This window comes from Cupressus sempervirens, chromosome 4 (genome assembly GCF_028749045.1).
Source record: "Cupressus sempervirens isolate cs-2001-9-10 chromosome 4, ASM2874904v1, whole genome shotgun sequence".
Taxonomy (NCBI): domain Eukaryota; kingdom Viridiplantae; phylum Streptophyta; class Pinopsida; order Cupressales; family Cupressaceae; genus Cupressus; species Cupressus sempervirens.
This window is the reverse complement of record NC_143121.1, coordinates 412,416,220-412,427,981: the sequence shown is the minus strand read 5'-3', so window position 1 is coordinate 412,427,981 and position 11,762 is coordinate 412,416,220.

The window sequence follows — 11,762 nt, the reverse complement described above, 5'->3', positions numbered from 1 at the left end:
CTATCATAGACTTTTTGATTCACAATGCCTTCAATGTCTTTAAGTTTCAAATTGTTAAGAATCATATATCTCCAAGTAGAGATATCAATCTTCTCTCTCTAAATATCATTGTATAAATCATAAAACTTATTCATTTGCATAAAGTTCCCCTCATTGACAATAGTTTTGTTAATGTTTTCTATCTTTAGTTTCTAGGGTTTCCTTGTTTTACCTATTGGCTGTTTAGAAGCAATAACCTTTACATGTTGTTTGATGTCTTGTTCCTCTTCTTCTTCCTCACTAGAATCTTCAATTGTCAACAATGATTTCTTCCTTTTCTCAGGTCTAGTAGCTTTTTGCTTGGCTCTTTTTGACTTGTGAATCTCAACTTCTACTAGTCTTTTAGACTTTCTTTTGGGTTCACTAGGTTGCTTAGCTGATACAACAACATATGGGATGCTTTTCTCTGTAGTATTTGTTGCAATGGATACACTGGATGCTTGACCAATTGATAGAGCTGGCACATACATCACACCTTGTTCACCAATTTCTTTTAGTCTAGAGATTATTTGTTTCACTACCTATGATTCTCATTATGTCATACCGGCCTCAATCAATGTTTTCTTCATCATCATTTCAACCTTCTTATGAGATTCTTTTTCTAAGGATGCTTGGTAAGATGACTGAGTTATCTCTTCATATGTTCCAAATATTTATGAGGCTTTGTCCTTTCTAGAGCTCAACATTAGATTAATATAACCAATAGCTACACCATCACTCAATTCATAACCTAAGGGCTCAAGAAATGTTTCCCTTGGTTTAACTACTTCAAGATAAGTTAGATTTGTATCTACCATAAAGCATATGTCATCCTTCAATTTATCAATAATTGCTAGTGCAACTCTAAATCTTTGTTTCATTTCATTCTCATAATCAAATTGCCACAACCCAATATTTTATTTGCAAGATGCCTTTTAGATACATTTGATATATTATCCATTGTACATCTTTCACTGCTAGTGATCTTTGTAACTGATAGAAATAGGAATCTTTTAAGTACAAGAAAGAAAATATGATTGATTAGTGACTGAAATCTTAATACACCATTCTTAGTTCTCTTAATCTTCTCCAAATTCTTAGGGAGTTGTACTCTCAAAATCTCACTCAATTTTACTTTTTCTTTCTCAATACAAATCTTGTAGGCTAGATAGATAAACCCTGTTGACCACTCACCAATCTTAGAACTTATACAAATAGAAGATGCAACAATTTTGCTCAAGAATCTCACATCATGTTGTCTAATGGTGTTGATCATCATTGCCTTTCCATTATAAACTACTCTTGTAATGCCCTGCCAAGGGATCCAAAAGAATTAACCTAAAGTTTTACTAAGTTTTTCAAACAAATTTTTTTTTAATCATGAAAGTCAAGCCATTCATATCAAACACATAGTAGCAGAAGCAATAACATACAATCAAATATAAGCATACATAATAGGTTACATTCCTTAAAGATCCCAAGATGTTGAGTCACATTTAATCAAATTAATGCTAAGTCTAACAACCACCACATCCACATGAAAGACTAATTAAAGGTCCACTATCCATAATATATATTTGTTCTGAATGCCTCTTGGCAAGTTAAATTTGGAATGCTCAATCATCCACTGTACATGTCACAGGGCATGAGAGGCTTAAAACAACATACATATATAAACATAAAGATACATCATCCTCATCAAATCCATGATACAAGTGCAATGAAACCATTAACATACATGATACATCCATCCATCAATAAAGATATAACAACAATCGTAAAAGATATCTATATATCATAAAACACAATTAATTAAATGTGTGGTTCCTCCTAGCTATCAGTAGCATCATTAGACCATCATGGGCCCTAGCCATCCCTCTATGCATAACATCCCAAGTCACTGAAGAGATCATCAACATTATCATAGTAGGGATGTCACTCCTAAAACATGATAATACATATGCATAAAGAAATCTAACATGCAAGAATAAAGCATAAGATGATCCTACAAAATAGATAACATCATCTATCACATGCTAATCATCAATATAAAGAAACATGTTAGTAATTGCATCCATCATAAGATCCAAGAACAAAATGCCAACAAAGATAGTGCTAGAGGAGATAGTCTCAAGTATCAAACAGGATAACAAATCACATAACACATATACTCTCTAAGTTCAAGAAATCCTAAAAGTATACTAACTCAAAGGTTCCAAGACAGACCAACATTTAGTTCCCAGAGGCACAACAAAGACATGTAGGAAACCTACTATATAAGCAGGAAATCATCATCACACTGATCAGGCTAGAGTTATCCTGGTAGTCTCTCAATAGACTGGGCACCCTACTGATCCCTATGCGGCCACGAGTATCCTCTCGTACTGACAAAGCATACTATGGAATGCAAGGTCACAACCAAGTGTTCTCTCTACTCCCATCCTAGTTTGTACTAGCACTTGAGGCATGGGAAAGAACATACAATTATCTTATTAGGTTCATTTTAATCCCCATTTAGTGTAAATATTTTCACTTATTAAATAACTTACGATGAGTTACCCTAGTAGCCACTTAGGGCCATGGCCCCCATTGCAAGCCACTTCCTGACACTACATGTAGACATCCTACCCTAGGCTCATGGAATCATAAATCACAAAATCACCATAGTGCTATACAAGCAACTAGAAAAATACCAAAAGATAATCCACAATAAGAGCATCAAATCTCCATGAGCAACTGAAAAGCATCCATTGATAATCATGACCACAATAGTTCTCTATTGGCAACTGAAGGTCTCAATGATAATCACAATATCCATCAGTCCTCATCAAGCAACCATATAGTATTCCAAAATAAATCTCAATATCCATATCAATGATAAATCACAAATATCCATCAGTTCTCGACGAGCAACCAAAATAAGTCACAAAGTAATAATGATTCAAGACCCCAAAATGGTCAAGTCAAAACATGTCAAAACATGTCACAACATGACATTGTCAAGATCAAAATGAACACTTCAGACCCATCAAGGTGACTAGAAAGTAATCCAAGTATAACTGATCGATGACTCAAAAATGGTTAAGTCAAGTATCTCAAATGCATACACCTTAGCTTCACACAAGAAGACTGGAAAACAATAACAATCAGTAAATACAAGCATCTCTTAGAGCATACGATCACATTACCATGGTTGGGTTTAAAGAAGATTGAGATCAACATTAGCATGACATCACAAACACATAACTCCCAAGCCTTTGGTAGACGTCCTAACTGGTCAACACTCTAGGACCACCCAAACACCAAACATGGATAGCATAAAGAACAAGATACAAACATATGTTTTTGTAATCACATGGTTAAGCCAAATATGAGGTTTCTATTTTAGTTTCAATGGTCAACCCATTATCTCCTCGAATAAAACATAACAATGTTCTAGGAGATAATCATTTACTTATCTGCATCATTGAACTAGTTCCTATTTAATTGAAACATTCACATGATTTCACTAGAATCAATTATATAAAGCTTCCTTAATTCTAAGAAGCGTCTTCCATTATTCATGTCATTAGAACAACCACTTAACAATTTCGATGTAAATAACTTACAATTTCCTTACAATCGATACAATGATATCAACTTAAACTCCATTGCATAATGTAATTATCAAATAAATTAATTACATTTCATGATTAATTACATTAATAGTATCCATATCGTTGTCTCAGTAACCATCAGTTATTAATAATTAATAAAATTGTCAATTTTATTAATTAAAAATGAACTATAATTACATACATTGATTAATAAAAATCATTAGATAATGCTTGAAGATTTTCAAGAGAATAATCTAAGAGTTCCATCAAAGTCAAATTTATAATCTTTTAATGGATTTAAGACTTAAAAACAACTTCTCTTCAAATTTGATCTCGACTAAACTCCATTTATTTAAATTGATCTATAACTTGTTACAACACTTCAATTATTACTCTCCAAGGCAATCATTTATTAAGAATAATCTTCATTGGTCAAAAATCAATCTCATAAATTACCTCCAACTATAATCTAATCTATTGAGATTCAAACTAATAATTTAATTGTACTAATATTTACTTTCAATTTAGTAATAATTATCAAATTATTATTAAATTAATAATTCCATATTTAACATTGCAAAAGTATTAATAATAACAACCCAATGAATATCCGTCGTCAAATGATTAACAATAATTTCGTAATTTTTAAAAATTATTTATATTCTAATCCATTAATATTCAAATTGATAATTTAATAATAACTTGTTAATAAATAATAAGAAGTTATATTAAAAATCCTACTAATAACTCTCCAATACCAAATTTGTCATTAATTTAAATATTAACATTTCGATTAAATTCCACCTATGTATGTTGACTAATAATTCAATTAATTATTCTCCTTCAATCATTAACCAATCATAATTAAATCTAAATTAATTAGATTAATTCATAGGTCATATGAAACCAATTAAAGGTCAACTACACATAGAAATGTTAACACTAACAAATAGTTAACCATACAAAATGTATTAATAAGAATTACTTTAATAGTAATTTAAATCTTACTTTGAATCATTACGAACATTGATTATCACCTATTAAATAACATTTTATATATATATATATATACACACACATGCATACATACATACATATGTATGTATGTATGTATGTATCTATATATATGTATGTATATATATATGTATGTATGTATATATGTATATATATATATATATATATATATAGGTATGTATGTATATGTATATATATATGTATGTATGTATGTATGTATATATATACATATATATATCTATGTATGTATCTATATATATATGTATGTATATATATATGTATGTATGTATGTATGTATATATATGTATATATATATATATGTATGTATATATATATATATATATATATATATATATATATATATATATATATATATATATATATATATATATATGTATATGTATATATATGTATATATATATGTATATATATATGTATTAACTAACATGCATGTTATTAATTAATAAATACATATATTCTGAAGTCAAACATATTTAACTTTATAACATTGCATACATTTTGTTATACACATTATATCATATGATAAATACAATAAAAATTAGCAACTATAATCAAGTGTATATCATGTAATATAAACTTTAATAAAATTGATTAACATCACCCCTGCGATGAAGTCAAATACGGGCGCGTAATCAGTTTGATATTGTTATCAGAGATCATTTAATAACACAATGCTATTATGATAATAACTATTTAAAACCAAAAATCAAATTTCGATTTAAATATTAAACAAGGCATATGATGCACAGGTTTAATTGATAGATGAATCGCTGCAGCATATGATTTGACTGCTGGCAACATAAGTCATGCACGTATATATATTTGATCAATTAAAACTTAATTAAACTAAGACTTTATAACAATAAAAAGTTTTAACATATATAATACAAGCGATATCAACTATTTAAAACATATTTTAATCGCTGCACACCAAATGGAGTGGATGCGGCTACTAATGAAGGTCGTGTAAAGGTTGAATTGTGAATAAAAGTTATAAGACAACTGTCTCGCCATCGCAAACCAAAATGAGTCATGAGTGAGTCTAAGCTTTGATGTTGTGCTGCCCAAATTTTAAACCACTAGCGAGGACTGCAATGAAAGTGGCAAGGCAAGTGATGCCAAGTTTGACGAGTTTTTTTTTTTTTAAAGAAAAAGATCAGAACGATTAAAAAATGTTGAAGCCCATCTGACTCTCCATATAGCTGTATGATAGTTTAATTAAACTTTATAAAAGAAAATTAAAACTTACAATATATTAAAGAGGAGGGGCAATAAAAGTCTTCAGCGATTTAACATCGCTGGTGTATAATATAAGCCACAACATATGAATATAGTCGTGCGGCCATACTAAAGGCTCTTATCGCAAGTACCCTGTGCACTATATCCACCCACTGATGTATGATGATAGTGGGGATAGGGGGGTGGAAAATCTGCCCTGTATGGCATATGTAATGTATAATTTTTTTTTTTTTTGAAATTAAAATGTTATCATAATAAATGTTTCCATCACATTTTCCTAAAATTATATATGGTTTTAGCACGAATGTATTTCCATTGAATTTTATTTTGAAACACAAATTCGATATAGCAAATCCATGTTTATATATATTTATATATATAAATATGCATATTTCAATAGGATTTTGTTTAATAACACAATCCCTCAACATTAAAGGTTAAATATGTGTGTGTGTGTTATCTTTTGTAATGTAATCTAAAAGAAGATTACAATCGACCATAATTTCATTCCATTCAAAATTCTAATCCTCGGCCAATTATATCTTCAATTATGATTAATTTGAACCCAAACCCGATTCTACATCTAAATTTCCTTTAATGAATGGAACTAGGGTTTTCTAATTGAGTTCCTTATTGATTTCTTAGAAACCAATTATAAATTAACATGCATATCTAGATTCCAATTTCAAGATTGAAGATTCATTCTTGGTGTATTATTCAGACACACATAACAAACACGATGAAGACACAAAAAAAGAAGAGTGAAAATGGAATATGCTAGAACCACAAGTGTCTACCTAGACGCTGATGCTAAATTGCCTCTTCCAAAATCTATAGAGTAAAGCCTCTCCCTTCTCCAACATTAGCAACCCTTTCTAGAACCGAACCAACCATACCCTCAAGTGATTAGGAGTGCTTGTAGAAGCATATTGAAGCATGCAAAAGCATATAAGCATGTTGAAGCATATGAGCTTGTAGAAGCATATGAGCTTGTAGAAGCATATGAGGACATAGAAGCATACAAGCTTGTAGAAACATATGAGTATGTCCATACACACGAGGAGAGCCTCTATATAAGAGCCTCTAAGATGCATCTAGAATGTGTCTAGAAAGAACTACGAGCTAAGCATGACAACTAAGCACATAACTTCCACAATAAGAACATAAACATGATGAGGTATCTAGAATGTTGTAGCCACCATGTGCTCAAATAATGCGCTAACTCCTAAATGTAGACAACACGTGCATAATTAGAGTGCAAACTCTTGTGTTGTCAACATGACAACTTGCAATAGTTCACATACTCCTATGTGAATAAATATAAAAATATTTCACATTACCTAATTTAATATTCACTTGACTCCTTTTCGAATTAATTTATTAATTTTAAATCTCATGCACTCACTTAATTAAATCCACTTTTAAATTTATTTTTGGAAACTTAATTGATAAAATATTTATTAACTTAAATAATAATATTATTTAGCATTTATTCAAAAATGAATTCTAAATATATTATTATTAAATTAAATAAATATTATCACATTCCAAATTTAAACTTATAACTTTTATCTTCAAATTTAATTCTTTTATTTAATTAATTTCTCAATTAATTAAATAAATATGAAAATATCATATTAATTTTCCATTAAATTAAACCATTAATTAAATCTTTTAATTAGGGTTAATTAATAGAAAATTCACTGAGAAAGAGTTTGGCAACAATAGCAAAATGAAAACTAGGGGCAAGCACTATAGCTCTAGTATTGAGTTCAACTTTCTTCTTGACTAATTTATCACCAATAGGTATACTACCTTTTTTGCTAAGACTAGTAACCTCATGAATGTGGTCAGCAAATATGTCAACTATATTATCTCCCATCCGAAACATCACATTATGAACTTTGATTAATATAATTTGAGTACATCCTTCATTCTACTTAGAAGTAATATCTTAATAGATCTAAATCTTTTAGATGTTCAAATCCGGGCTTTATAGTCATATCATGGTTGGAAACAATTTCCATATCCTTTTTCATAAGTTCACCTCCAATAGTTTCAAACTTGCTAAACAAACAGTTTCCTACATCTTCCAAGTAAACTATGTTGCTCAGAGTTACTGATAGAGTTGAATTAAGGTTACCTTCTAAGGGTTTCATAGGGACAACCTTCAATTTGGGTTTCTCAATATTCTCAACATTTTGAACTACTATCATATCCATGATTTCACCAAATAGAAATTTATCGAAGAAATTCTACATAAAAAATGATAAAAATACCTTTTTCAAAGTAGGGTTTTTCTCGAAATCACTTTGACAAATCACTTTTGGGTGCTCTAAGCATCAAAGATAATCACAATGTGGAAGAAATTAAGTTTGTACTCCATTTATTTATCCAACTTGAACTTGCATTAATTTTGTACTTTGCTGAATCAAAAAAGTTGTTAATTTCATTTTGAAATCAAATATCTACTCAAAATCATCTCTCTAATCTTCAAATGCTACCCAAGAAACCATAGCTTCCTTTCATGATTCCTCCTATCATTTTTGAAGTTTATTTCATTGCTCCTTCTATTTCCAAAGTTTCTTCCATTGTTCCTTCTGTCTATTCTACAATACTTCGCTATATGTCCAAACTTGTTGCATAACTAATATATTGGGGTTCTACTTCTTGAATTGTGTTGATCAATAGGTGCTTGACAATTCTAGGCTACGTGTCCAAAATTGTTACACTTACAAAACATGATCTTCTTTCTTTCTTCATAAGGTCTTCTTTCTCTTGATGTCCTCTCATTACATCTTATTCTATCTATCGGGTTAGTATTTCTAGACATTCTACTATTGCTTTTATCATTATCATATTTAGGTTTCTTAAAATCAATTTCTTTATGACCAATGCCATGAAAATTATGAAAATAAAAATTTGTAATATGATTAAATGATTTATTCATACAATCTCTTTTCATATGACCTATTTCATTACATGAAAAACACTTACCTCTAAATTCATACCTAGTTTCATTAGGAGATTCAACTCACTTAGGTTCATCCAATTTCTTAGTTTCCTTGTCTTGTCCAACTTTTTTAGTTTTATTATAAGATCGACTAGATTCAATCTTATCATTAGATTTATATTTTTCTTTTAGACCTGATCCACTCTTAGGTTTCTTTGCAGACATGTTAAATAGGTAACCAAGACCAGTATTATCAATGGTAGGTCTTTGTACTAATATTTGTTCATCAAGATTTTCTCTACTAGAATAAAGCTTTCCAAGTTGTACCTTGCTTTGAGTTAGTTCACCTTTCATAATAGTGTTGTACTTTTGAAGTTCTTCATGATATTCTTTTAATGCTTCAAGTTTAGATGTCCTCTTTGCTAGATTGGCTCTAAGATCTGAATTTTCAATCTTCAAATAAGATTCAACTTTGCTAGGATCATTCTTCAAACTCAACTTTAGATTGGTAATCTTCAAATTATGCTTCAAGATCTTGTACTTTATTTTCAACTTTAAATATTCATCATCACCAATTTCAAATTTAGTAGATTCAGGCTTGGATTTGAGATGTTCAATCTTGTCCTTTAGTTGTCCAATGTACACTTTGGAATCTTCATATCTATTTTTATATTTATCTATTTCTTTAGTAAGGAGATCAATTTATTCAAGTGTCTCTTCAAGGATCTTCATCAACTATTCTATATCCATGGGGATCTTACTCAAGCTATTAAGCCTCATCTGAGTAACCTAGCTCTAATACCAATTATTAGAAATATAGAATATTGAAGGGCGGGGGGGGTGCGGGGGGTGTTGGCGGTGAATCAATATTCTACAAACTTTTTTTACCAACTAGATATTATTAATTACTTTGAACCATGCATAAGAAAGTAAACAAGTAATGTTGAATAGTGAGAGTAACCATGCACAAAGCGAACTTATTACACCATATTTTGTTAACTAGGGAAACCCTGTGTAAGGAAAAACCCCAATGGGAATGATGGTCACAAAGATATATATATATTCCTTGTTAGAGGATGGACCCTGTTAGGAGTCTATGAACACATTCCATACATAAGAGTCCCTATTAGAAACCTTTAAATCCTTGTTAGGAGTTGTAGAACAATGTATGCAAGAAGAGCTCACTACCTAAACAAATAATTTATCCTCTAAGTTCCTCAAATACAAAAGTATAGATGTTGTAACTTCTTTCCAACTAATCTTTGACTTCATCTCAATCTCAGATCACAAAATTAGGTTATGAAAAAATCACTTTTTGCATATGATAAAAAACTTTGCATTCATATCTTTCGTACATCATTTCACAATAAACTCACAAGATGTCTTTGTATAAATACCATGCCTTTTCATAAATTTTTGGTTGGCTAGGACCAAAATAAACTTTCCAACTTAGTGTAAACATCTAGGATGTCATCCCTAATTGGTCAACTAATTATTTTTTTAACAAAATAATTCCTTTACCTTTCATTCTGATTTTTTGTTCATAGTTATACTGGTAAATCTTAAATATATATCTTTTTTGTACTATCTGTATTGATGTTCATAGTTATACACATCATCATCAACATGTATACTATTTCTATATAACTTCTCTCTCAAAAATAACATCATATAAACAAGTTATACTTGAAATACGGGTCTTTGTTCCTGTATAATAAGCACATAACTGCATTCACTAGAACTTGAATAACAAGTGTCAGAGTTAGTATTCTTGCAAGAAATGTTAACCACATGTTCAACTAACTTCATTCTTCCTCCATGTAACCTTACTACTCATAGTATGATGTTAGCAACAAGTTGCATAGAAAACAACACACTGTTGTAAACCATTTTCATACTTAGACAATTTCCTGAGTACCAAAAAGCTAAGTATGTTTATTTTTGAGGTTTACTACAACCATGTACATCATATTTTTCCATTAATGACAACATTTACATATGTACATATAGCCAAATATCAACAAGTTCAAATAGGGGAATATAATGAGAGGGATATATAGGAATCAAGGGATAGGTAGAAAATAAATACATCTGAATTTATTTCTATGTAGTTCATTTTCTTCCTTTCTCTTCTTTATATATGTAAAATTAAGTTGAGATGCTACACTAAATTATTATTAAAAAAAAAATCATTAATTATTTTCTATTCAACTTTTAAAATCTATTAATTATTAATTGTTCTTATTGCTGACCATACTTTAGAGGGTTTCATAACCATGGTGTAGATATCTACATAAGTGATTAAGGCACATTGTAATAGTCTCACCACATTCTCATTGAAATCAATGATACTGAGTTTAAGAGTCAGTGATTTCTTAAGAGTTTAGGATTTGTTAATATTTTTTTCTTATAAGTAGGAATGCATCCTAGTTGTCCCACCCCATAAAATACTATATGGCATGCACCAAGTTAATGAAGTCTCTATAGATCCAATTTTCCTATTCTTAAACATCAAATATTTTACTCAATTTCACACCATGATCCTAACATAGTCCTCTAGAACAAACTTAAAAACATGTGGCACAATGGCATTTTGAGGAGAACCTACCCATCATCCAATATATTTGTCAATGGAAGCTTCTTGTATGCATTTCATAAGTAGGTCATGGTATAGTATAAACCCCACAAAAACATGTGGTGTCTTGTTGGTTGCATTCCTCAACAATTTATCCAACTGATTGTGATATCATTTTCCATGATAAGCTCTTTATGAATGAATTTTCTCGCAGTGCAATGATCAAGCCTATTACACGTTTGTTTTCTCCACAATTACATCCAAGGAAGGAAGCAATAATTTCCCCCAAATAGATTGTTGTTCATATACCCCCAATTTTTTCAGGCCTTGTTCATTCTTCTCCAAC